Raw genomic sequence first — 22,471 nt, forward strand, 5'->3', positions numbered from 1 at the left:
GGGAGGGGTGAGGCAGGTACAGTAAAGGGAGGTTGGTTAATGGGTAAAGACATACAGTTAGAAGGAGTAAGTTCTAGTGATTGATAACACAGTAGGGTGACAATAGTTAACAGTAATTTATCATAGATTTTTCAATTGTAGGAAGAGAAGATTAGGAATGTTCCCAACACAAAGAAATGATAAACATTTGAGGTTATGGATTTCCTAATAAATACACATTACATGCATGTAGCAAAATATCACAGGTTACCCCATAATACATACAATTATTATGTATTAACACAAAATAAAATAATTAAAAGGCTTTCTCACTCAGTGGCTGGCAACTGGGGCCTCCACTTGGATGCTGGAATGGCACATCGGGTGGCCTAGATTTCCACACAGCATGGCAGCTGGGTCCTCAGAACAGGTATCCTTGGGAGGCCAAGGCAGGTAGATCATGAGGTCAAGAGATTGAGACCATCATGGCCAACATGGTGAAACCCCATCTCTACCTAAAATACAAAAACTAGCCAGGCATGGTGGCATGCACCTGTAGTCCCAGCTACTCCAGAGGCTGAGGCAGGAGAATCTCTTGAATCCGGGAAGCAGAGGTTGCAGTGAGCCGAGGTCATGCTACTGCACTCCAGCCTGGGCAACAGAGGGAGACTCTGAAAAAAAAACAAACAGGTATCCCTGGAGGACCAGGTGGAAGCTTAGTCACCTCTTACGGTTTACCCTCCAAAGTCTCTTAGTATCACTTTTGCCATATTTTCTGGCCTTCCCATCTTCAGGGGGACAGAATAGACCCTCCTCTCTGTAGGAGGCATGTCACTGTCCAGCATTGTTGAGCACGTGGAGAGTGTGTGCTGTTGTGCCTGGGTTGGAAAATACATCCTGCCACAGGCCTCCGACATGTCTGACTACTCCTCTGAGAACCACCTGGAATGCCACAGAAGCTTTCTGTTTTGTTTATTAAATTTCTTGATAGGTAACATATTTATATGATTCAAAAGTTAAGGAAAATAAATACGATTATATTCAATGAAAATATTCCCTCTCATCTCATTCCTTCTACCTCTGTCTCCCCATAGACAATCACTGCTATGTTTTCATATGCTTTCAGAGTTTATAGGTATTTTGATATTTCACCCTTTTTATACAAAACAGTATTTCATACTCACTGTTCTACATTTTGCTTTCTTTCATTTAAAATAATTCTGGAGATGACTTAGTACCAAAAGGTGTCTCTCTCTCTCTCTCTCTCTCTCTCTGTCTCTCTCTCTCTTTCTCTCTGTCTCCCCCCTCCCTTTCTCCTTCTCTCCCTCTCCCTCTCCCTCTCCCTCTCTCTCTCCTTCTTCCTCTCTCCCTCCCCTCCTCTCCCTCTCTCCCTCTCTTCCTCCTGTTACAATTGAGTAGTATTCTAATGTGAGCTTTACTTGAGATCACTAAACTAGTTTTCTGTGGGTAGGCACTGAGCTGTTTCCAGTCTTTTACCATTACAGACAACTCCGCAGTTAATACACCATCTTTGATGGGAGAGAATTAGGAAGCCTTCCTCAAGAGCTCAAGCCAACATGGTCATCCTCTTCCCACAGTGCCTTACACCTCATTCCATAATGGCACTTACCATGCCTCCTTTCACCAGACCATGGCTCCTAAGGATTATGGACTGTGGCCACTGTAACTTATTTCCATATGGCCTAGCACAGGGCACTCTGTGTTCACACTTTGCCGAGGAGGTCTGTGCCAAGGAGGGAAGAGGGCGAATGAGTACAGGCGTCTGGGGGGACCTGTGTTTCACCTCCTCCCATTGCATCTGTAACTGCATTTCTTAGTGGCAGTTACCATGTAAGGCCTGTGTGGTTTCTTCCTCAATCTGTCACTAAAACTGGAATCTGGTTCTACCCTGTTTTGCCTGGCTTCATGTACAGGGTGTATCCCAGAAGACTCAAGCCCAAAGCCTAGTTTCTGTGTGGTCTCCCAGGTCAGCCCAGAACGACTCCCTGACAGTTTATCCTGTTCAAAAATAGCACCAACAGGAGTTTAATATGGGGGAGGGTGCAGGTGGTACTCATCACACAGGCGTACTAAGGTATCCTTGAAGAATTGCTGTCCTGATAAAAATCCAGCAAGAGAATTCTCTCTTGTCAAGGAAGTATTCTTAAATCTCAGACTTTTATTGTTTTGCTAGGAAACGTATTCTTTAAGGAACATAATTTTTTTTTGTTAAATTTAGGAGGCAAAACTCTAATTTTCACAAGAAAGACTGACAGTTGTGCTTGTTGCTTTAAAGAAGGCTTTCTGGGCTGGCTTGTATTCCAGATTCTTTCTATTGTAAGAAAGAAAAACTTCACTGAAACTAAATTAAGCAAAATGAGGCGTATGGCCAACAAAATGGAAAACTTCTGGGGAATCAAGTACGCTGGGTCCAGGTTATCAGCTAGATGATGGTGCTAGGAATCTCACCTTCTCTGTCTTTCAGCTCTCATTACCGCTGAACTGGCTTCATTCTTTAAGGTAGGGAAGATGGCAGTTCCAGGCTTATGTGGAGTTTATGGCCCCTTATCTCAGAAGACACTATTTTTTCCAGTATCCCTATTGAAAGAGGATCAGATTTGCTCTTCAGGGATCATGTATTTTCTCCTGGACCACTCATTTGTCACAGAAAGTTGAAGTTTTCTGGCCATCTTGATTGACAGACCTTTCAGAATCATGAGGAATCGTAGTCTAGCAGTTTTGAAAACAAAGGTGCTGCAGGACTACACAGTAAAGCTGCCTACTGTGGATGGTGATTCCAAATTGGAAGTTCAGACCGTGAAGAGTATCTAACCGTGGGATGCTAGACCTGAGAGTTAAGGAAGGGTTCCTGTGTTAATCTCTACTTTCATATGTTTGATAGCTACTGTAATATTAAAGTGCTTTTAAAAAGCGCATTTAAAACATTTTTGGTTTGGGAACTCTCAACAAACAAGCCTTCACATTTCTGTGCTTACTCTCTGATTTTCTCACCTTCTGCTTTTCTTTTCATTGTGCAGAGACCTTAATCCTTACTTCCCTCTAAGCTGGGAACTGGGGGCGGGAAACACAGTAGTGGACTTTAGATTGGTGTGGTATGCTTGGAGGGTGCTGGGGCGAAGATAGTCAAGTGCCCTTAAATCCATGTTTCCAAGCTTCCCAGAACAAAAGCCTCAGAAAATTCCAGCCAGGGAGAGAAGAAAGTCTGTGCTGTGACCATAAGTCTACATCTCCCCCTCTCATGGGCAGTACTTGAGCCAGGGTCCGTGTGGACAGATCAGGTGAGGGCTCGGTAGGGTCCTGAATTCAAGTCATGTGCATAGTTAGAGGGAAGCCCAGGTGCTCAGAGGGTCATGAACTAGCTGCTGGAGGGCATCCTAGAGAGTATTTAGACTACCTTTTGTTTCACAGGTGAGGAAGCTGAGGTCAGAGGCATTAAGTGGCCCAAAATCACACAGTGAAATAGCAGGAGCAGAGCTAGGTTTGGGATCCCAGAATCTGACTTTGGAGTCTAGTACTGCATAATAGCTGTGTGGCTTTGAGTAAGCACCATTGCTGCTCTGAGCGCAGTGAGGTAGGCAGAATAATGGCCCCCCAAATGTCTACATTCTAATTCCCAGGACCTGTGAATGTGTTAGGTTCTGTGCTTTGGGGGCGTTAAGGTTGCAGATGAAACACTAAGCTTGGGGCAATTAGTTACAACAGCCATAGGAAACGAATGTGAAGGGGAGTAACCATGCCTCCCTCAAAAGCCTGGCATATATAGTCAAGGAAATCATGTCTGAAAATTACCCAGCAAAGATCCTGGAACATAACAGATGCTTAACAAATAGGAATATTGATGGGGGGGTCATTAAAAGAGAGGAAAGGGAGAATAGCTGATGGACCGGTGTCTGAAGAAGTAAAGTCTGTGCCTCTGTGGTAAGGCACAGGACTACTAGGAGGACGATAAGAGATACCAGAAGCCCCAGTGGGTGGCCAAAGGCACCCTTGGAGAACCTCTCTGCTCCTAGAGTCAGCAAGGCCTTCCTCCTCCAATTCTCCAGCACTTCCATCTCCAGCAGCACCACCGTACATCACAGGAAGCAGGAGCTAGGAGCCCACCTTGAGGATTTGGTAGGATGTAGGCCTCTCTTGGACCCCCCTGAGCTTCTGCCTGGCCATCACCCTAATGAGAGAAGAGAGACAATTGGCATTCATTGGCTACTGGAAGGAAGCCTGGAAGAGTTGTGTCTGGATACTGTGAGCCTGTGGAAATGAGAGCCCCCCATATCTCCAAGAGGAGGCCCCCACTAGAGGAAGTGCCACTTCCCATCCTGGTACACTTGTGGAAATGATGGAGCCCCCAGATGGGGGCTTTGCTTCTTGAGGACTTTGCAGGGACATTCACTTCTACCATTTGGAGTCACCACAACTGTGTCTGTGTTTTATTTTTCCAAAAAACGTACACTGATGTTTGGATTGCTAGTAGGTGATACCAAGGAACTTTTGTTAATTATTAGTTTTTTCAGGTGTGATCATATTGTGGAAAAGTAAGACAGTGTCCTTATTTCAGAAAGTGCTCTTTATTTTTGAAGTATTTACAGGTAAAATATCATGGTGTTTGTAATGTGTCTTCATATACTTAAGCGGGGGAAGGTGAAGTAAATATAGAAGTATGTCAATAATTTGGGGGGGACCTCTGTGTGGCAGTTCCTTATACTGTTATTGTTGCCCATTTTTCTTTTTAGAGACAGGGTCTCACTCTATTGCCCAACTGAATGCAGTGGCACAGTCATAGCTCACTATTATCTTGAACTCCTGGGCTCAAATGATCCTCTCCCCAGAACTCCGAAGTAGCTAGGACTACAGGCACACACCAACACACCTGGCTAAGTTTTTTTTAATTTCTTGTAGAGCTAGGTCTTGCTGTGTTATGCAGACTTGTCTCAAACTCCTGGCTACAAGTGATCCTTGCACTTCAGCCTCCCAAAGTGCTGGGAGTACAGGTATGAGCCCCCACACCTAGCCTTCTCCTTTTCTATATGTTTGCAATTTCACATAACAAAATGTGTTTTTAAAATTTTATTTTATTTTTTGTGATGGAATCTCACTCTGTTGCCCAGGCTGGAGTGCTGTCTCGGCTCACTACAACCTCAGCCCCCAGGTTCAAGTGATTCTCCTGCCTCATCTTCCCAAGTAGCTGGGATTACAGGCATTCACCACCATGCCTGGCTAATTTTTTGTATTTCTTGTAGAGACAGGGTTTCACCATGTTGGCCAGGCTGGTCTTGAACTCCTGACCTCAAGTGATCCACCCACCTTAGCCTCCCAAAGTGCTGGAATTACAGGTGTGAGCCACAGCACCCAGCTAAAAAAGTTTTTTTAAGTCATTCACTAAGTGCTAGGATATACTCAGACTTAGGCTGAACTAGACATGGCCCTACATTAGGTGCCATTTGATAGCGCAGATCTTGGGAACAGGCTCCAAGAAAGTCTTATCACCAGACCTGATTCTGAGGTCTCCTCGTTGCACAGGTGCTTTTGTTGAGTTCTTTATAATCAATCTGCAGTCGGGTAAATAAGAAACAGTTGGCTGAGTCTTTTACGACACCTAAAATCATTGAAAGATTCCTTGTGGTTTGCGCCTGTCCTTCCACAAACGGGTGGGTTTTTCCTCCATGGTGACATTATTCCTTTACTGCATTATGGTACAGAAAAAAAGGACAATGATATTTTGTGAAATATCTCATGATAAATACTACTTAATAGGCATTGCATATGTTACTTCAGATTCCCCAGCATGTTTTCCTTAGCAAATTCTAATCTTTTTTGGTGTTACACGAAAGTTCATTTTTCAGACTTAGCATCGAAACAGATAATCAGATTTCTTGATCTCCCCTTAGTCCCCTCTTACTTTGTATTTTTCCTTATTAAAATAGCCAGCTGGTGAAAAGGAGCAGACTTTGGAGTGTTTGTTGTTACCTTATCTTCCCTCTAACTGTAAGGTAACAATATTTCCAAAGACTTTACCAAATTTGAAGAACTGTGTTGAGTATCTTTTAATAGAGAAATCACTGCTATCAGTAGGCCAGGCTTTGTGCAAGTTCTGATTTAGCTCTCTAAATACAATGTTATCTTTAAATAAAACTCCATTTCTTTCCTGTAAGCCTTTGGACATGAATGCATAACAGGTGATCTTACTGGTAATTTCATAAATTCTTGGTGAAATGAATTGTATAAGATCAATATATATGCAGACTCATCACATTTTCTTGAGCTGTGAGGGACTTTAAGATGAATCTGGTACAGCTCTGTTAGTGGAGGAAACATTCATTTTAACTGTGTAGTCAATTCTCAATTAACAAGGGTAATGGAGTGGAAGGAGGTCACTGTTAATCAAAAATCATGGTGAAAATAAAATTGTAGTCAACACTCGATTTTCTGAGGGCTGATTAACTGGTCTGTGGATTGAGGCTAATTCCCAATGGACTATAGGATATCATCCCTTTGGTCACTGGCCAGCAGCTGCTCACCACTCGGCACCCACCCAACCTCTCTGTCCTCAGGAGGAGAGGGGCTTCCCAGGAGCCGAATTAGGCAGACCTAGTTGACACTGGCTGGATTGGATGGTGGTGGAGACCTTCGTCTTCGGAGGCAGCAGTGACCTTTTGGACTTGTCCCATCTACCCCTAGACAAGGGATCTCAAACTTCAAGAACTAGAACCACCAAGAGGGCTAGTTAAGACCCACGTTGCTGGGCCCCAGACCTGATTTCTGATGCCAAAGGTCTGGAGTGGGATCTAAAACATGCAGTTCTAGAAGCACCCAGGTGATACTGATACTGCTGATCTTTGAAAATTACTACTTTCTAAAATGTTTCTCATCCCTCGTTGCACACTAGAATCACCTGGGAAGCTTTTTAAAACTATGGATGACTAGATGTACCTTGACCGATTACATGAAAGGCTTGGGTTGTGTCACTCAGGCAGGGGTATTTTTGAAGCTTCCCAGGTGGTTCTAATGTGGATCTAGGATTGACAACCATTGCTCAAGAATATTTCCCACACCTCAAAATCTACATGCCCCAAGCCTCATGAGGTTTTTATCTTTACTCCCCCTATATATTTGTTTAATATTTTTATTTAAATCAGTTTTTTGTTATGTAAACAGATGTATTTAAAAAGCAAACCATGTATCCCTTGCATGTAGGAAAACTAGTTTCACAGGCCATAAATGGGGCATTGTTGTAATAACAAATATATTCTCTTTTGACATTTTAAGTTCTCACCTGAAACCATCTTGCATTCCATCGCACCTGGGGAATCTCTAGAACTGTGCTTTTTGATCTTCTTTCTGTCATAAAGGTGATAATATGCCCTATTTATGTTCTTCATGCACTCTCATGAGCTGTGCTAGCTTTGAGCACCCCGATCTGCTCAGCAAGATAAACAGGTCCAAATGCAGGTGAGAGCAACCATATTATAGAATGGCCTCGATTCAGGGATCATCTTTATTTACAAAAAAGTAAATTCATCAATAGGAGAACAGATAAACTGTGGTACAGCCAAACAATGGAACACCATTCAGCAATGAAAAGGAACAAACGCTGACACACGGAACAACGTGATTGAACCTCAGAAACGTTGTGCCAAGTACAACAGACACAGAAGACCATACGGTATGATTCTATTTATATTTAAAGTTCTAAAAGAGGCAAAATGTTGTCTATGGTGGAAAAACTTAGAATAGTGGCCGCTTGAGGGAGGGGCATGGGGGATTGAGTGGGAAGGGACCCAAGGGGATGTTCAGGGTGAGGGAAATGTTCTATATGTTGATGGGGCAGGAGTTACATGGTGCATGTATTTGTTAAAATTCATTGAATGGTGTCCTCAAGATCTATGCATTTCATTGTATGTTCAAAGAAAGGAAAAAATGCTAAACAAATACTGAACTCTGGTTAAAAATATGCATGCTGAAGTGTTTAGAAGTAAGTATGCTGCTGTCTGCGACTTATTTTGAAAGGCATCAAAAAAATAAGCTGGATTGCCAAATGGATAGAGGGGTAGATATATGATTAAAACAAAGTATTAATGGTAGAATCTAGGTGGTAGATATCCAGATGTTCACTTTAAAATTCTTGTTTGAAAATCTTTCATAATAAAGTTTGGGGGGAATTGATGCATACATTCAAAACAAACAAGTACTTCATCTGCATGTCTGAGCTCTAGAGTTTCTGCCACCCCAGGTCTTGCTAGGGGATGGCTCCTTGCAGAAGTCAAATAGGCCAGAGGCTTGGCGCGATGAGCTGGGGGTGCGAGGATGCGAGGGTGCGGGGGTGCGCCCTTAAGAGAAGCTGCTGCACTGGGAGAGCAGACTCTGAGCCTAGACTCCTCAGTGCCAGGCCCCACTGCAGGGGAGAATGCCAAGGGTATTTCCTTCCTTTCACTTGTGCTGCATCTTGGGGAGTCCCAGGACGGGTTAGCTGGGCAGTGAGCTCTGGGAAAGGATCCCTGCAGAAGCTGTGTTAGATGTGACCTGCAGATACTACCCGAGCTGTACTACAGAGAGGGGTGCTTCCTGAGCTCCTCCAACAAGCAGAACCCCAAAACATGCCACCTGTGATGCCCACTGGCTACGCTGAGACCAGAGAATGTGAAGGCTCGGGGTAGAGTGAGGGTGGGTTCCTGGGGCATGCACTTACTATTATGGGGATTAGGCAGTTCTGGTGGGCAAGAATGACATTCTCTGGGCTGGTAGGGAGCCCTCGAGGGAGCCCCACAGTCACTCAGGACATATCTCCATAGCACAACCCCACAACATGCCCATTGCAACCCAAGACACACTCTCACGGCACCACCCACCACACCTACCATGATACCCCCCACAGCAAAACCCTCCAAAGTGTACCCTCATGGGACATTCCCATGCTGTATCCTCCATAGCATACCCTCATAATCCATCCCCCACAACATGACTTCCACAACACATCGTGCAGCATGGCCCTCCTGTCACCCACCCTCACCCCACATTCATGGCACACTTCCCCATGAGACACCTAGAGACCTGTTCTCCATCAAACCCCTCCATGGCAGACTCCACACCACAGAATCCCCCACAGCACCCCACTACGGCATGTGCTTCTCTATGACAACCCGTGCAACACCAGCACATACCCACGACAGCCACAGCACACAACCCACTGCACACCTCCCAAGATACACTCCTGTTGAATCTTGACTGGAGGCCGCATTCACTTTGCTGCTGAAGAAAGAGTAATTTCTGACACCTGCTGCACTACCTGTTTTTACCTTCCTCTGCTTGGGGCAAATATCTTAAGATACCCAGGAAGGGGAACAACTCACTCTTGAGGGAAGAAGGTATAATTGATGTCTAAAGGATGGTGAATATGCTGATTACATTTATTTCCTACAAAGATGAATAAGCCCATCTTGAATACCAAAGATCCTGTGGTTTGGATGGTGGGGCAGACTGGCTTCAGTCAGGGCTTAGTTAGTTTCTGCCCCTCTAAAAGCAGCAGGCAGTGAAATGGCCTGGCAGGCCCTTCCCTACAGGAGCTTGAACTTGCCTGGATTTCCTAGTTCCACATCTTGGGATGGAGTCCCGAGCTTCTGTGTCCCCATCAGAAGCAAGATGATAGTACTTCTCTGCAAATTTCTGCAGTGTTTGCAAATATTAAAGATAAAAGTAATTATAGGCACAGTATACATACTGCCAAAATATGAGTCAGTAGACCTGAAAAGCGCCTAGTAAATAGCATGTTAACTTTTAGTTATTATTGATTTGTTATGCTTGATTTATTATTGTATTATTGTCATCCATGAAGGTTTAAATATAAAAAGAACAAGATTTGGAATTTCTGTAGCTACAGTGTTATGACCTTTTGTTTTTTACTACAAATAGCATTTTGGTTTTCATTTGTCATTAGATACTGGGTCTCACTCTGTCACCCAGGCTGAAGTGCAGTGGCACAACCATGGCTCACTGCAGCCTCAACCTCCTGGGCTGAACAGATCCTCCCACTTCAGCCTCCCAGTTCGCTGGGACTATAAGTATGCACCACTATACCCAGCTATTTTTTTAAAAAAAACTTTTTGTAGAGATGGGGGTCTTACTATGTTGCCCAGGCTGGTCCCAAACTCCTGGCCTCAAGCAATCTGCCTGCCTCAGCCTCCCAAAGTGCTGACATTTTGAATATTTAAGTAGCTGTTTGTTGTTTCTCCATATTTGACTGCCCCACTAAAATGAGTTTCATGAGAGCAGAGAGGGTATCCTCCATGCCTCTGTCCCCAGGACTGAGCACAGTCACACATGGAAGATGTTAGGAATTTGGACGGTCGTCACAATAACAAAACTGTTTAGCTCATTCAAGCTGCACTTGAGAAGCGAAGCCACCAACAGGACCTTCAAAGCCATGGTTGTGCTCTCATTTACATGCCACTCTGTCAGTTACTGTTACATGCCAATTAAATGCGACATTAAGCTGCCAAAAGGTCTGCAACTCTGCATGACAGAATCCTTTTCACTTCAGCTAGTGACCTGCATTCATTGCGTCCTATTCATTAATTATCAAGGTTTGTCCTCGACCTCATCCCCAGCCACCCCTGACCAGGGCAGTAAGGCAGCGAGACATGGCCCTGCCGTGGGTCTTCTTTAGGAAATAGCATGGCTGAATTTTAATCATATTACCAAATATTGTAGTTGCTGGGACGTATCTGAGTTAGTGACATTCTAATCTTTTAAAATTCCTGCTAGAATCAGAAAAAGCAAGATCTAGATCCCAGGAGCGTGAGGGGATGGCCAGTCACGTACAGCAGCCCAGTTTTCAAGGAACCACTCTTGGAAAACCCGCACCAGCAGCAATTCTGCCACCAGCCCAGCTCACCCCGGGTTTGCTGCAATCCAGCCAGGTTTTAGGTAAATAATCACAATGAGCAAATGTGCCCATCTGGAAGGCCTGGTCTGACACATCCCACAAGCTTACAATTTGGTTTTCAAACTCTTGCTATCATATTGCCATTGGCAAAAGACGCCGCAGTGCTTTCTACTTCCCTCCCTCTGTGGCGCGGGCACTTCAGTAATTTAGAAATGCTTCTTCTTCTTCATTTAGAGAAGTAAAAATAATTATAATAGAAAATGGGTAATTTGCAGCTACAATGCCAGGCTGATAATCAAAAACTTGTAAATGGAAACATGAGCATATGTTTATCACTTCTTGAAATTAGAATGCAATTGAAAGAGGCTGTGGCCTCAGAGAGAGGGCATTATGGAAGGGAAGGCAGGCTTACTTGTTAGTTGGAGACCTGCCTGCTAATGAGGCTTTTAAGTTGCTGTTGCCTCAGGAGCAGTGAATAAAGGAAAGCATCCCTGAGAGCTGCTCAGCTTGTTCAGGAGACCCTCAGGTAATCACTTACAGATTGATCCCTCTCCTGCATACAACATGCAGAGGCTTACCAGCCACCACCATCAGAATCAAAGTGGACCTTGTCAACACAGAGCATAAGACTCTTGGCAAGCTGGCCCAGGCCTCCCATGTACCTTAGCCACTCCTCTGACCCTGTTACTGCCTCAGAATGCCCTATGGCCTCTCACATTCCCAGGCTTTTGCAAATGCTGTTTTCTCTTCCCAACTCATTTACCTGCCTAACTCCTAGTCATCCTTTGAAACTCAAAACACCTGTTACTTCTTCCTAGCATTCCCCCACTCTTAATTTGACTGGGCTGAAGGCTCTCCTCTGCCCACCAGGGCTTCCGCTGTTTCCAGCTCTTCCCACCGTGGGCTGTGATCATCCTTAGCCTTTCTGTCTCCCACCCAGCAGAGACAGGTGAGCCTCTAGGCATGACTGTGGTATGTCTTTCTGTCTCCCTTGTTCCTGGTGTACTGCCTGACTCAGAGTAGCTGCTATTTGATGTTTGTTGAATGAAGGGATTATTAATGGCGGTCAAGGACTTTAAAACCATTTTAAAGTTTGTCTTTGAAAAGCACAGTTATGACATAGAGTCATTGATAACATAAATCCCATAATGCATTCCACAGCCAGTTGGGCTGCTTGGGTCCTCTGTGTCTGTGTTCATTTTTGTGATGGACTTGGGGGGGGTCATGAGTTAGGCCTCCCAGTTTTCAAATCAAAGGCAAAATTAGCCCGAGAAACATAATAGTTTTGCCTCTGTACCATAATCAGGACAGCAATGTGTTTGCTGCTTTGCATCTTATTTTGGTGATATTGTTAGAAGTACTGAAGGACACACAAATGTTTTCGGCGTCTAAAGGAGGTCAGTCTTATCAATGAATCAGCTGTGAGCCCAGGAAGCAAGTTTTCTCACTTTTGCCCTTGCTCTGTAACCCAGCGTCTGGCTCTCTCTCCCTGGTGGGCCCACAGGCCTGCCAGTGAATGGGCATGTCTCCCAGTACCTTACTTTTTCATCACCATCCTCATTCTGAGTCAGTTCCAGCCTCATAGGTCAGTTGGGACACATTATTTACATTTAAATCAGCCCCCTGGTTTGAAGTTGACTTTATTTTTATCTGCAGGTTAATTGCCAAATGCTTAGCTTTTCAGCTAATCAGGTACCTCTCATGCTCCTAGCCACAGGGAAGTAAAGGGGAGCCAAGTGCGAATCCTGCCTGAAAGATGTCATTCATACGACATGGCAAGCATGATGGTTTTGGGAACTGTCCCCGTGTAAGACTGTGTGTGTCCTGTACTCTACTAGGACCTGGACACTGAGGGACAAGAGGGAGTAGCAGAAGCACTGGTCAGAGGGCACTACTTGCCCTTGACTAGGTCTCATAGCTTGTCTCCAACCTGCTGACCTATGGGATGATGAGGCTAGACTAGAAAATGTTTCTGGTCCCTTCCACCTTCCTCTCAAATGTTGCCACACCCTAGGTCTCAAGCAGTGAGTGAATTTGAAGTAGGGGAAGAAGGTCTAGGCAGCCAGGATTTGCTCGAGGAGTTTCTGGAGCTAGAGTGGGGTTGGGCTGTGGGGAACCTCATTTATCCATTCAGCCAGCATTTCCTAAAAACCTGGCTTATGTTCCAGCCCCATGCTAGGCACAGAGACCATGAAGGCAACAAACTGAGCCCTCTCAGGCATCCTCTTGTCCCCACCACATGGCTACTACACTTAGCAGTCAGTTGTTTCCAAAAGTGTCGGGGATGATTGCATTTGCTGATATAAGCAGATAACTTTATTAAATATGATGTAAACTAATGAACTATGAGTATAAAAGGAAAGAATAGGTTTTGCTGATAAATGATCTGTTTGATTGCTCAGAAAATAACGGCTTCAACTCACATAAGCATTTCATAACTTCTGATTTCCATTAATTTTAAATAGAAGTTTTTTTAATTTAGGGAATTTTTAATAATATCACCTTTTGCATTCCATGACATATTGAGAGGTGTAAGATATTTTGCATTTGAATTAAAACACACACACACACACACACCCCTGAGTCCCATGTTATTTAACAGATGACCTCTTAGGAGCCATTTAATCCAAACATAAGTATGTTTATAAAATGGAGCAGGCAGAGAAAATGACAGAATGATACCAACAGAATGACATTTATGAAGCAATGACTCCTTAAACTGGAACTTATGGTACCCCTTCTCGCCGCCAATCTATCCTTTTCTTTAACATTTTAACTCCATTATTTCAATAAAATGAGAGTAAAATACTTATCATGAAACCCATTTTGTACTTTGAATCTTTTTAATCCTCTCTTAAGTGAATGTGCCTCTCACTGGTGAGGCGCATGGAACTCCTGCTTTTCTCTGGTCGGTTTTGCTTCTGGACTTCCAGAAATACAGCCAAAGCTGTTTGCTCTCACAGAGGCAGAGCTGCATTTGGCTCTGTGGTGATTCCCAGCTTCTCTCAAGGAAGAGAAGAGACTTAGCTTATTGGATCTCAATACCCTCTCCCAGGGGAAGAGGCTGCAGGACATCTGTTTGCTTTTGCTTTCAAATTAAAGGGGATTTAATTTGGTTTTGATATTTTTGTAATTTCACTTAAAAACATTGCACTGTTGGGAACCTTAGAATCAAAGCAGTGAAGTCCTCATGAGGGCCACTATTAGGGCCACGGAGAAGTGCTGTTGCCACCCATAGGCTGCTCTTGCTCACACCCAGGTCCTGAGGGGCCACACTACACAGCCCAGCAGATACCTGGAGCACCCGGCAGGGTGGGGTCGAATCTTAGCTCCCTCCTCCTTGCTGTGCAACCCTGGGCAAACAAGTTCAGTTCTCAAGTCCCAGTTTCCTCATCTGCAAAAGTGGAGTAATAGCATCTGAAATATATGTGCCCTTAAATGGCTGGAAATATTCGACAGTGCAAATGCTTCTTCTTTAGCTTTCCTTGGATTGTTCACCCAGAGCCATTTAGCTCTGAGTCCCCTTACATACAGTGAGGTCGATCATCTGGGTACCCACAAAATATAAGGGGGATTACAGCCCCTGGCTGCTGCAGGGCAGTGAGGCTGAGAGTCTTCTGGGATGCCATGCCTGGCCGGGGCCCTGGCTGGCTAAAGGTAGACCCCAGGGCAGGAGGGTCTTCCCAGGGCAGAAGTCTTCCTCCCAGCATCACCTTCAGCCTAGGCTCTGGGGCCTCTAGGAGAGGACCTAGAACTTTATCTGGCAGGCCTGAAGCTGGGTGGACCATGAGGGCTGGACACAGGTCAAGGAGTGGGCCCCAGATATGCTGCTCAGTGAGGAATGGAGGACTTAGGTACCCAGGCTGTCAGTTTCCCTCTGCCAGGGAAGGGAGCATGGAGCATTCAGAGGAACACTTACTTTGGAATAGCAGAGAAGGCAGGAAATAGCTGGAGAAGGGGCACTGAGTTATGGCTGGGAGAAGCTTGACTAGGCCATTAAGGGGGTGGGATAGGGTAGGGGAAGTAATTAAGTAGGCCATTTTGTTCCCCTGTGCAGAACCTGGGACCCTGAGGCCAGGCCTCTAGGGATTCACTCTGCCCTCAGACCTGCCAGCTCTCACACAGTCTGAGCTGTACCACAGATGTGGGCCACCTTAATTCCAGCAGCTGCCTTTGATATGCACCCCTTGGTTTTCAGGAGTCTGGAATCTCACCTTGTCTGAGGGAGAAGCAGTTCAAAGTCGTTGGCAGTGGTCAGCAGCATTATCTGCAGATAAAGCACCAACCACACATTGTTAGCTTCTCTTCTCTTACTATCAGACAGTAGGAAGCCTTCCCCTCTCAGAATAACCTCTGGCTTTTGAATCTTTCGGCATGAATATATATGGAATCATTGGTGGAGTTTTTCGTCTGCTAGTTTTCCATTCAGATTAGTTGGAAATGTACCTCCTTGAGCAAAGGCCTCATACAGAAACTACTTTGCAAAAAAAATGGAGGCTTGGGAAACCTAAAATGAAAATCATATAACGAAAGCCATTCTTTAGTCTCTAACTCCTGAGTGTTTATGCTGTGTGGTTATTTATATATTATACTTTTTACCAAAGTTCTTCATACAAACAGGCCTGAGTGGGTCTCTATCTTCTTACCATTTCTTACAAACATTATACTTAAGATGTCATGCCAACTCCATGCTCTTATTTTCCAAAGTATTTTCCTTTTACAATAGAAATGTTCATATTGGATTAAATTAGAAAGTTATTTTATTCCATGCCACATGTATATATACATGCCATGTATATATGCCACATTTTCTTTAGTCTATCATTGATAGGCATTTGGTTTGGTTCCAAGTCTCTGCTATTATAAACAGTACCATAATAAACATGTGTCTTTATAATAGAATATTTTGTAATCCTTTGGGTATATACCCAGTAATGGGATTGCTGAATCATATGGTATTTCTGTTTCTAGATCCTTGAGGAATCACCACACTGTCTTCCACAATGGTTGTTGTAACTAATTTACACCCCCACCAACAGTGTAAAAGCGTTCTTATTTCTCATCATTCTCTCCAGCATCTGTTGTCTCCTGATTTTTTTAATGATCGTCATTCTAACTGGCAAAAAATGGTATCTCAATGTAGTTTTGATTTACATTTCTCTAATGACCAGTGATGATGAGTTTTTTTTATATGTTTGTTGGCTGCATGTGGCACATATACACCATGGAACACTATGCAGCCATATAAAAGGATGAGTTCATGTCCTTTGCTAGGACATGGATGAAGCTGGAAACAATCATTCTCAGCAAATTGCCACAAGAACAGAAATCAGGCACCACATGTTCCCACTCATAAGTGGGTTTTGAACAATGAGAACACATGGACACAGGGAGGGGAACATCACACACTGGGGCCTATAGGGGGGTGGGGGACTAGGAGAGGGATACCAGGGGGTGGGGGGATTGGGGAGGGATAGTATTAAGAGAAATACCTAATGTAGATGACGGGGGATAGATGCAGCAAACCACTATGGCTCAAGTATACCTATGTAACAAACCTGCACGTTCTGCACATGTACCCCAGAACTTAAAGTATAATGAGAAAACAAAAAGAAAAGTATTTTGAATAATTACTTCTGAGGTATCAAAGTGAGGAAATATCTTTACATTTTAAAAACAATGTGGTGGTTTTCTTTGATTTCTTCTTGGATCCTCCTGTTCAGACAAAATCAGATATTCATTGTTGTAAGTGAAGTTATGAAATCTTCCCTGAAGGGTTTTAGAAATAAGATAAGTACTTCTCCCTTGGTGTGATGTTAGCAACTTCTGCCTCGAGGAAGGGAAATGGACTACAGAATCGCTCCAGGTCCCTTTCAGCCTTAGATTTCTCTAAATTTATCACTTTCACAGACGGGATCTCCCGCATCTTCCACATTTGTCTCAGAATGTCCATCACGTTAGGCCTAGTGGTGAGGGTTATATGTCAGGATGCATTCCTCAGGTAAAACCTAAAAGTCTCCATAGCTAAAGAGCTGTTTATAAAGCACTGTCACAGTGCGATAGAAATCTCAGCCCTGAGCCCAGAGCTCTCACTCTAGCTTTGTTATTAACTTACTGTATAACCTTGGATAAGCAGCACCAACTCTCCAGTCCTCAACTACAAGTGAGTTTCTTCAGTTATAACACAGGGGGTTTAGACCACATGTTAACATTCTGCAAATTGGAGCACAAAACCAACAGGGTTAAATATATTGGTTAAGCATAAGCCTTCCAGAGAGAGCATTCCCTCAGCCTAAGGAAAAATCCAAATCCCAATCTGTGTATTTTTGTGATAGTATCTTTAAAATACAGAAGATGAAATCTTTCCTGAAATTTGTAATAAGCAGCCATAAAATGTCAAGACTTTTTATGATTTGTGGCAAATCTTGGAGAAATATGTGTTTAAAAAATAAACATTTCATATTATATGGAGAAGAGAGAGGGATTGGTTCTTTTCATTCAGCAAAAAGCAGTAATTGTAGTATGAGCCATCACTTAAGAAGTATTTGCAGAGACCTGTCACCTTTAAAGCATTGTGCCTATGCAGTCTGTGTTTGAGATAGAAGTTACCTATGCCCGTCTTCTATTTATGCAAAAGGGAGTTGGGCTCCTAGTTTCTTGTTGTCCAGAAATCACATCTTTGCTTTGGGGGCTTGAGACACACTCCCATTCATCTCTTCAGTGACCCTAAATTGAATGCTGTGAAGTCAATGCATATTTCTCTTAGCTGTATTAATGCCTTTTGGGTGTGCAGATTTTCAGCCTGACTGTACATTAATCCAAAACAGTGTTTTAAATTGGCAAGTAAGGTAGGACTCTTTTGATCCAAGAGCTCTTTTTTTGTATGTAATGAAGCATGATTTGGGTATGCTTTGGGGTATACTCGGGAGTGAGGCTAGGGGCGCCCTTTTCAAAGGTATAGTGCCCCCCTCCCTGCTGTGCGGCTCACAGACACTAGGAGGGCTGTGTACAGTAGCTAACCCTGCAGGAACTTTCTGTCCACTGGTGAGAAACTGCCCTTCCAGGAGGTAAAACAACCTTTAGAAACATCATCATATAGAATTTTTCAGAAGGAAAGTGTTCAAAAGACAGATTCCCTTGTTTTGTGTGAAACCGCTGAGTCAATGAATGTTGGCTTTGCCCCACTCTTGTAGAAAAGACAAAAGACACACTTACCTGGGACTTTGACTATGGATTATATGTCTTTTTTTCTTTTTTAAAACTAAAAACATGGCAGACCACCAGGGAGTTTGGTGTAAAAGCCAGGGGTGTGTGTGTGTGTGTGTGTGTGTGTGTGTGTGTGTGTTTGCGCACGCGCTTCCCATCCTGCAACATTAGCTGGGTTACAGGAAACCTCCAGAAGCCACAGGCAATCTTTAAAGACCATCTGCTGCATAGCCTTTCACTAAGCACACAATTACTGAGGGTCTCCACGGTTTACCAGACATCGTATGAAACAAGGTTCTCATAGTGTATCTTTATTACATTTTCATCTTTTTTGACCCCTAAAACTAGAAAAAGCATACATGCTTTGGGAAAAAGTGCATTAGTGTAAAGTTATGCTAATAAAACCTGAGTCTGTCCACTCTTCTTGCTACCCATCAACAACCCTACTCCTTCCTTTGAAAGTAATGACTTAGTTGATGTGTACCCATCCAACAAATTCATAAACATATCTAGGTGTACATATATATAGTCTCTGTATATTACAATACAGATTGCTTTGTTTAAACAATGTGAGAAAATATCATCTGCAACTTACATTTTTACCAATATTTACTCATTAATAATCTCCCACATCAGTATTTGTAGAAGTATGTCACTCTTTTTAATAACTGCATAGTATTACATGGAATTTAACCATTCCCCTGCTGGTAGACAGTGGGGTCTCTAATTTTCCACTATTGCAGATAAACCTTCAGAGGACAGTCTGATGACATATGTTTGCAGACATCTGGCCATGTTTATTACCAATTAAACTGTATTGGTTTGAAGATATGCTTCCCTGACACATGTACATGCCTACACAGCCCTATCCAGACTATGAGGTTCATTTATAGAAAGTTTCTTAAATTCTTGGTTCCCCACTAATTACCTGCCACTTCATACTTACCTGTTCACATGTTTGCTTTAAGAACTAAGCATTTTTTTCTCATGCCCTCAGCCTCCTGCTTCAGGAGAGGACGCTGCCCAGAACTGGGAGTTGGCTGCCTGCTTTTCTTAACCTACATATATCAGTCTGTTTTTACACTGGTATAAAGAATACCTGAGACAGGGTGATTTATAAAGAAAGATGTTTAATTAACAGTTCCATATGGCTGAGGAGGCCTCCGAAAACTTACAATCCTGGTAGAAGGTGAAGGGGAAGCAAGGTGTGTCTTACGTGGCAGCAGACGAGAGGGAGCACAGAAAAAACTGTCACTTTTAAAATATCAGATCTCATGAGAACTCTCCCGCTAACACAAAAACAACATTGGGAACCCCCCACCCAGCCCCAGGATCCACTCACCTCCCAACAGATCCCTCCCTCAACAGGTGGGGATTACAATTTAAGATGAGATTTCGGTGGAGACCGCACCCAAACCATGTCACTATTGCATTCAACCCTCTCCTGTTCCACTTGCTGCAGACAGGAAGTTGAATTCAGCCAAATATCAAAGAACCATAGAGTTTTGGCGATAGTTTTTGTACAAACTGAAACTCTTCCTTCCAGCATGTCTGTGAGTGTTAGTTTTCTGTGGCTGCCCTAACAAATTACCATAAACTTGTTAGTTTAAAACCAAGGAAGTTTTTTTTTTCTTTTTTTAAATTACATTTTAGGTTTTGGGGTACATGTGAACATGCAAGATTGTTGCATAGGTACACACGTGGCAGTGCGATTTGCTGCCTTCCTCCCCTTCACCTATATCTGGCATTTCTCCCCATGCTATCTCTCCCCAACTCCCCACCCCCGACTGTCCCTCCCCATTCCCCCCAATAGACCCCAGTGTGTAGTGCTCCCCTCCCTGTGTCCATGTGTTCTCATTGTTCAACACCCACCTATGAGGGAGAACATGTGTTATTTCATTTTCTTTTCTTGTGTCAGTTTGCTGAGAATGATGGTCTCCAGGTTAATCCATGTCCCTACAAAGGACACGAACTCATCGTTTTTTATGGCTGCATAATATTCCTTGGTGTAAATGTGCCACATTCTCCCTGTCCGGTCTATTATCGATGGGCATTTGGGTTGGTTCCAGGTCTTTGCTATTGTAAACAGTGCTGCAGTGAACATTCGTGTGCATGTGTCCTTATAGTAGAAAGATTTATAATCCTTTGGATATATACCCAGTAATGGGATTGCTGGGTCAAATGGAATTTCTATTTCTAGGTCCTTGAGGAATCACCACACTGTCTTCCACAATGGTTGAACTAATTTACACTCCCACCAGCAGTGTAAAAGTGTTCCTGTTTCTCCACATCCTCTTCAGCATTGGTTGTCTCCAGCATCTGTTGTCTCCAGATTTTTTAATGATCGCCATTCTAACTGGCATGAGATGGTGTATCTCAATGTAGTTTTGATTTGCATTTCTCTAATGACCAGTGATGATGAGCATTTTTTCATATGTTTGTTGGCCTCATGTCTGTCTTCTTTTGTAAAGTGTCTGTTCATATCCTTTGCCCACTTTGGAATGGGCTTGTTTGTTTTTTTCTTGTAAATCTGTTTGAGTTCTTTGTAAATTCTGGATATTAGCCCTTTGTCAGATAGGTAAACTGCAAAAATTTTTTCCCATTCTTGATTCACTCTAATGACTGTTTCTTTTGTCATGCAGAAGCTGTGGAGTTTGATTAGGTCCCATTTGTCTATTTTGGCTTTTGTTGCCAATGCTTTTGGTGTTTTGGTCATGAAGTCCTTGCCTACTCCTATGTCCTGAATGGTTTTGCCTAGATTTTCTTCTAGGGTTTTTATGGTGTTAGGTCTTATGTTTAAGTCTTTAATCCATCTGGAGTTAATTTTAGTGTAAGGTGTCAGGAAGGGGTCCAGTTTCTGTTTTCTGCACACTGCTAGCCAGTTTTCCCAACACCATTTACTAAACAGTGAATCCTTTCCCCATTGCTTGTTTTTGTCAGGTTTGTCAAAGATCGGATGGTTGTAGATATGTTGTGTTGCCTCTGAGGCCTCTGTTCTGTTCCATTGGTCTGTATCTCTGTTTTGGTACCAATACCATGCTATTTTGATTACTGTAGCCTTGTAGTATAGTTTGAAGTCAGGTAGTGTGATGCCTCCTGCTGTTCTTTTTGCTTAGAATTGACTTGGCTATGCAGGCTCTCTTTTGGTTCCATATGAAGTTTAAGGTAGTTTTTTCCAGTTCTGTGAAGGTCATTGGTAGCTTGATGTGGATAGCGTTGAATCTGTAAATTACTTTGGGCAGTATGGCCATTTTCACAATATTGATTCTTCCTAACCATGAACATGGAATGTTTCTCCATCTGTTTGTGTCCTCTCTTATTTCGTTAAGCAGTGTAAAACCAAGGAAGTTTATTTTCTCACAATTTTGGAGGCCAAAAGTTCAAAATTAATATCCCAAGCCAAAACCAAGGCATCAGGAGGGCTGCATTCTGTTCGGAGGCTTGAGAAATTTGTTCCTTGCTGTTTCCAGCTTCTGGTGGCTGCCAGCATTCCTTGTCTTGCGACTACACCCTTCCAACCTTCAAGGCCAGTATCTTCAAATTTCCTTCTTCCATCTTCAAACAACCTCTCTGTGTGTCAAAACTTCCTTCATCTCCCTTTTATAAGGATATATGTGATTGCATTTACTACCTCCATTCTCAAAATTCTTAATCACATCTGCAATGACCCTTTTTCCAAGTAAAGTAACATTTACAGGTTCTCGGGATTAGGGCCTGACATCTCTGGGGACATTATTCGACCGACTTTGATGGAGTTGTTGACCTCCTTTCTAGTATATTTTACTGCTGGGGCACATTTGATATATCCTTTGAACCATTTCAAAGAATGTATTTTTATTCATAAGGGAGGCAGAAATAGATGTTATTTTGCTCTGTACATTGAAAACTTAGCTAGAAAGGTGAAGTGCCAGAGTCAAGATCAGAGAGAAAATCTCTGGCTTACAAGCTTCCTAAATTGGAGACTGTGTGGCATGAATTCACACAACTGTAATGAGTTAAATTACAAACGTCCCTGTCTTCACTTTTTAATCTAGAAATATTTAGCTGTATGAAAGTTTATATGCCCTAGCTAGAAGGAAGTTGAGAAGCTATTATACCTTCTTTCCTGCAGATCAAACCACACTCATGCCATAATTTTTTTTTAAATCTTCCCAGCTGTGCATACAGGTGTTCCACTCTTGTTAAAAACAATGAATGGTGCTAGGCAATATTAAAAGCATAAGGCCAGCAGAAGTGCACACCTCTTAGGCATTTAGCAGCATTCAAATACAAGGATAAGGTTCAGAAGCATGCATTTAACTGACACTATGTCTGCTTCTTCAAACTCTTCAGTCCTCCCTGTAAAAAGCCTATTGCAATTTTGGACTTGGCCCTCCCTTGTCATGTGAATGC

General features: G+C 43.2%; 1 protein-coding gene across 12 annotated transcripts in view; it reads left to right on the forward strand.

The window, feature by feature from the left end:
- The window catches only part of NMNAT3 (nicotinamide nucleotide adenylyltransferase 3), a 99,339-nt gene that overhangs the window by 11,254 nt on the left and 65,614 nt on the right, over positions 1-22,471 (forward strand). The window contains exons 2-4 of one of the 12 annotated variants that reach the window (XM_054247340.2): positions 2,465-4,985; positions 7,520-7,657; positions 10,753-10,914. The exons of 9 other annotated variants lie outside the window; for them this stretch is intronic. The gene's annotated coding sequence lies outside the window, so the exon portion shown is untranslated. Of the gene's footprint in view, positions 1-2,464; positions 7,658-10,752; positions 10,915-22,471 lie in introns of all 12 variants that reach the window. 2 more of the 12 variants (XM_035277772.3, XM_078354104.1) reach the window with 2 other exon arrangements.

The sequence above is a fragment of the Callithrix jacchus genome, chromosome 17, assembly GCF_049354715.1.
Source record: "Callithrix jacchus isolate 240 chromosome 17, calJac240_pri, whole genome shotgun sequence".
Lineage (NCBI taxonomy): Eukaryota > Metazoa > Chordata > Mammalia > Primates > Cebidae > Callithrix > Callithrix jacchus.